The sequence below is a fragment of the Notothenia coriiceps genome, unplaced genomic scaffold (assembly GCF_000735185.1).
Source record: "Notothenia coriiceps isolate Sejong01 unplaced genomic scaffold, NC01 NC01_scaffold00030173, whole genome shotgun sequence".
NCBI lineage: Eukaryota > Metazoa > Chordata > Actinopteri > Perciformes > Nototheniidae > Notothenia > Notothenia coriiceps.
The window spans coordinates 1,379-7,289 of record NW_011362874.1 but is presented as its reverse complement, the minus strand read 5'-3'; the positions used below and the strand labels follow the sequence as shown (position 1 = coordinate 7,289).

General features: G+C 42.7%; 1 pseudogene; it reads right to left on the bottom strand.

Annotated features, from left to right (window-relative positions):
* Positions 1–762: 762 nt before the first annotated feature.
* On the bottom strand, positions 763–5,389 carry LOC104959266 (volume-regulated anion channel subunit LRRC8A pseudogene; annotated as a pseudogene).
* Between the last annotated feature and the right edge of the window lie 522 nt (positions 5,390–5,911).

Genomic DNA, 5,911 nt, shown 5'->3' with positions numbered 1-5,911 from the left:
TGCCATGAAGCAGGCTTGTTTTTATGTCTCTTGTTTTCGTGTTGTTGTATACAACATCAAAAAATAATTTAAATAAATAAACCCATTTTGAAATATTCATCTTCACCCAACACAGACATAATTCAAAAATATCTAAAAGTGTTGAACTATGCCATCAATGTATTTAGTTCTATTTACTAGCCTGAAGAAAAAAGGCCCTGCAGGAACAACCTGTGCTTCATTCAAGACTAGAGGACATTTATTTAAAATGGTGTTTAGCATAAATTGACTGCTGTAAAACATGTCAATGATTAAGTCCTTCTTTTATTCAATGTCATTATAAGACCTTTACACTTTAGGGTTTGCTTCAACCTGAATTTTGACTCCATGTTTGCTTTATTTGGAAACATTATTATATTGATCTGATGTATTTATATTTTTACTTTATTTATGAATTCCTATATACTCTTTTGTTCTTTTACCACTGTACATCACTTTGGGAAGCCTCTGCTGTTATTGAAATGAGCATTAAATAAACCTTCACTCAGACTTATTGACACTTAAAGCTAGAAAGTATACAGAAAGCCTTTTATCTGGAGTTATTCTTATTACACATGAAAGTAAAACAAGCACACTAAGGTGCAACCACTCCCTATACAACACACTGTTCACCTGTACATCTGTTTATTCCACATCCTCACATTTACCGGTATATATAATTACAGCATTTACTCTACTTTACAGAATTTGATTTAACACTGTTTTAACTTATTTGATTTTATATGTATATATTTTTGTTATTCCTGAAACTAACTTGCAGCATTATTTTATTGCACTTTATATGTCTTGAGCTTATTGTATGTTGCTGCATTGTTGGAGGAGCCTGGGACTTTCATAGCCAAAACTGCACAGTAGCTATTTTGCACATGACAAACCAAGTTGGGGTAAACCAAAAACATAGAAAAGGAGAATAATGTTTTACTAAAATGATAAACGGACAAAACATAAGGAAGTGATTTCCCTCTCACCCTGTTTGCTGTGACAGCGAAGTACTGCAGGTTCAGCAGGAAGCCCACATCAGCGTGGATGCTGGTCAGATTGTTGTGACTCAGGTCCAGGAAGCGCAGCTTGCGGCAGAAAAACAGCTGGCTGGGGATTTTCTCGATCTTGTTCCTGTTCAGATACAGCCGCTCCATGTTGGTGAGCGTGCCGATCTGGATGGGGATGTAAGCGATCTGGTTGTACCACAGCTTCAGGCACACTAGGCGGTGCAGGTGCTGGAAGCTGATGATCTCCTCGATGGTCTTCAGGTTGTTGTCCTTCAGGTCGATCTCCTGCAGGTTGTGCAAACTGAAGATGGAGTGTGGGATGCGTTCCAGGTCGCAGCGGACCAGCTCCAGCTCCGTCAGGTTCACCATTTTCTTCAGGCTGTTGAGCACCATCAGCTTGGTGCCCTCATTGTTGACGGAGAGCTTCTGCAGGTGCACGCCCACATCCGTCACCACCTGCGGCAGCTTGGTCAGGTTGCTTTTCAGACGCAGCACTTTGAGCCTTTTGAGCTCCCGTAGCCCATCGATGATGATGTAGCGATTGTTATCCGCGCTAAGGTTCCCGGTGAGGTGCAGCTCGTTCAGGTTCTTCAGGCTGTAGATCCACAGGGGGATCTCCTTGATGTCTGTGAACTTAATGTGAAGGGACTTGAGGTTCTCTCGCAGGAAAGCAAGAGCTGGAGCCTCAATCTTAGCCGGCGTGTGATAGAGCCACATCTCCCTGAGGTTGGAGAGCTGGGCTATGATTGGTGGGATGGTGACATCAGGGATGAGCTCCAGCTTTAACACTTCCAGCTCGATCAGATCAAAAACAGTGTCTGGGATCCCGCTGAGCATGAAGAGGTGCAGCTCCAGCTTCTCCTGCGAGTTCTTGGTGATGCGCTGCCTTAGTTTCTCCAGCGTCCACTCATTGTTTAGGTTCAGCTGCCTCAGTTTGTTCTCGCTCACCTCGGACAGGAACACGGCGAAGCGCTTGGAGTAGAGAGGGTCGTACTGATCTATCATGTGCAGCATGAAGGCAAAGTCGTTCTTCAGGTCGGGGATGTCTCTGTAGCTGCTCTCCTCGCGGATCGATTCAAAGGAGTATCGCTTGAGGGAGCGGCTGAGCATCCAGCAGAGAGTGTACATGCAGATCAGACCGTAAACCACCACCAGGCTGATGTAGAAACACGCCAAAATCTTGAAAAGAGTGGCTAACGGGTGAGCACAATAGAAGGTGCTGTAGCCTGTTAGCTTCTGGATGTTCACAGTGCACACCACACTGAACCTGATGTAGCGCACATAGTAAGCCGTGTAGCTAATTATCAGTATAAACTTGATTACTTTGATGATGGTCTGCCGTATGTAAAGGCGGTACACGATATCCCCCTCCTCTACATGGATCCTGAACTTCTTGACCTTCTCAAAAAGAGCCTTTGCCTGCTCCCCTTCTTTTTTATCCAAAACCCCAGTTTCGGAGCGATCCACAATCCCCTGTTCAATCCTGGACTTTGTTCGTTGGAGCATGGGAACGCTGGCCTCAACATCCTCGCTTACGCAGGAGGCCTTCTTATCATTGGAGCCGTTCATTTTCCCATGAGGCTTTGAGTCACTCTCCTCAACAACGGTCTCGGACAAAGCCCTTGTGGTCCACGGCGAGTCGAAGCACTTGAGGAGGATGGAGACAAAGTGCTCCAGTTTGGAGCTTGTGCGGGGGAACTTGAACCAGAAGTTGCTGCAGGCGAGGAAGATGAGGGTGTGGAGGAGCACCAGGTAGGGGAAATATTTGGCAAACCAGTGCAGTTTGTTCTCGTAGCAGACGGCGTCAACGTAGTTGTACTGATGCCGGTCCAGGTCATACTGAATGCCCTTCGGTTCCGGTGGGTAGGCGGCGCTCACGTTGGGGACCGGCATGGTCTCGCAGGACTTGTTCACCACCCACTTGCAGGGCAGGCAGATCATCTTGTCCTGAGTGACCTGCAGCGTGCCGCCGAACACCGCGATCATCAGCATGACAACCGAGAGGTAGTCGGTGAAGACGTCCCACCATGGCTTCAGGATACGGTACGCAGGCTGCGTGTCGGCAAAATACCGGAGCTCTGTGATAGGAATCATGATGGTTTATCTGAAAAGAAAAAGAGAAAACAAGGGAATAGGTTTGTGACGTGTCAATTTAAAACCTTTAAATGTGTTGGGGTAAACCTCAGCAAATAAAGCTGCTCGAGCTAAAGCTAAAACAATATGTTGAATAATCGATAAGTCGACAAGAAATCATTCAGTAACTTTCCTCATAATTAAAGTTTAAGATCTTTTTTTTATGAGAAGGGCACATTTAATGTGGGACAAAAGAGACAAAGACAGTGTTGAACATTTTAACGTTTTTTGTTTTTTTTAAAGTCAGAGCACACACATAAGATATAAAATACTATCATTGGTGGGGTCAGCACAACGCTGCTTCAAATTGTATTGTCACTATAAACTCTTCTTTTGGAGGGGCGCCACAGGGGGGTTAAGCTTGTTGTTACAGGGGCACTGGCCACCAGTGCCGCCCCCCTAGAACCGCTTATGCTGTATAGCCTTTAGCAAAACATCATGCATGCAATTTAAACGTTTTCACAGAATCACAAACAGATCTTCCTATGTTCTGGTTTAAGGCAAATCATTAAATCCTTCATCCAAACTGTGGAGGTTACCACACTGATGGTAGAAAGCTGTGACATCATTATATTTGAAGTGCAAAGTGTTTCGTGGATATGCTGCTTATCCTGCATGTGAGTACACAGACTGCGGCTCAGAGGCTGCAGAGCTAGCTGAAGGACTACAGACCCTGACACAGCAGACGTGTTTATACAAGTCCTGTTTCAACATGGAGCTCCTCATCTGCAGCTGTGCACAAACATCTTCACGGCTCAATTAAGTTGTTACAGTGTCTTCTTGTTGGGTAATAATTATACATCCTTCCAAGGTTAACACATAAGCATATTAATGCAGTAAAGAATAATGTAAATACTGGAGAAACGGAAATGTTGACTTTAATTCAATGTATTGGGTAAGCAGATTTCACATAACTGAATGAGTTAGTTGAAAGCAATAATATTAAGTTTAATTCAAAAATATTAAACTTAATATTATTGTTTTCAACCAACCTAATACGGTTATGTGACATTTGTTGAAATAATACATTTCATTTAAGTCAATGTATCAGTTTTTGTCAGTGAAGGCTAACACTAGCTGAGCAACTCATTTGGATATTTTGATATGCTTTCTGTTCCGCTACCAAACTCCTCTGATAAAAACAGTTATTTGATCCCGCAGAACACAAGAGTTGGGTTTTCGGCTTCCTAGATATTAGTAGATATTTGTGTGACTTTCGGATACTAACAAAGACATCGTCCAAAGCTCTTTCAAAGCAGCATGGTGACAAATGGTGAAAGATAATATTTATTTATTCGTTTTTTGATGTGATCTAAATGCCATTTTTGTAGGGCCATGTTAGTAACTGCACTGACTATGGAGATGATATTTGCACGCTCATCATGCAAAAACTGAGGTCAGATCACAGAGGAAAAACTTATTTTAGAAGGGCTTGGGAGATCATCAGTTTTACAACGAAACATACGTACTTAAACCAAGAATTTAATGTTTTAGATTTGAATACATAAGAAACACTACAGGGAAGCTACAGAATGATATAAAAACGCTTTAAATAAAAGCCCTTTAAAACCACACAGAATAGGTATCAGAATGACTAGGGATACTCAACAACTTCACGTGGAAAACTCTCAGTCAAATGGAAGTGGTTAGGCTACAGAAAACCAAGAAACTCTAAAACCATAAGACTCTAGGGTTTAGCAGATTACACTCCAGTACACTGAAACCACAACCAGGCTACTTGAGAAATACAGCCACCTAAGCACTTTTCCTTCTTCATTATATCATCACTTCTGCTTCCTATTTGAAAACACAGTTGGGAGGAGTGGATAGAAGAAAATAACTCTGCGATAGTTTCTCCCTATCCGCTGTACTCACCCCTTGATTACAGGAAAAGGATGAAAGAGGATATCTGGTCAAGTGGTCACAAAACAGCCTTGTTTGATCCAGTTCTAACCAGAATGGCAGTACAGTCACTGTGGGCCTCCTCTGTTAGGATACAGCTTTACTTCAAGTCAGAAAATATAGCACACACAGTCAAAATCTGCAACAACACTTCCACATTCTGATCACTCGCATGGTATGAAAAACCCCATCTGTGAAATCCAAAACCAGGGAATTAAGTTAAACACGTTAAGGCTTGAACAAAAACAAGCATACTATCATTTCTTCCTGCCAAAAACAGGTAAGAGAAACTTAAAGCAGTTACCTGATATCAGTTAAAGATAATGTCCTGTCAGATGATGGCACTGATAAGACAAAGTCAACTCTAACAACGATTCATGCCTTAAAATAAAGGTTTTTGCGGAGCTTCTTGCAAGCATCCAGTTATCCAGTAAATGTCTTTTTTATAAAGATCCAAGATGTGTTTCGTAATATCCTGGCAGCGGAAAATAAAGAGCAGCTTATCTCGACTTTGCATCATCTCACTGCACGTCTGCCCAAAACACTCCAGGATTCCTCCTTTGAGGGACTGAAGCTATCTCATCATTCCCTCCAAAACAAGAGGAATGCTGTCCAAAACTCACAATTAAAACTGGATTAAAAACCGAAAAAGACTGGATTAAGGCGCAATAGTGAGTCAGCTCTTGGCTTCCTGTTGGTACATTTCTCCTGAGTTTGTCCCTAAACAGAGCTCCTTTTGTTCAGCAGTTGTTGCCGATGAGGCTCTGAGGCTGATGGGGGTTCAGGTGAACCTGGCTGCTGTGAAGCCAATTTATTACAGCCTGCTATCATTTCCCTCAAGGACACAA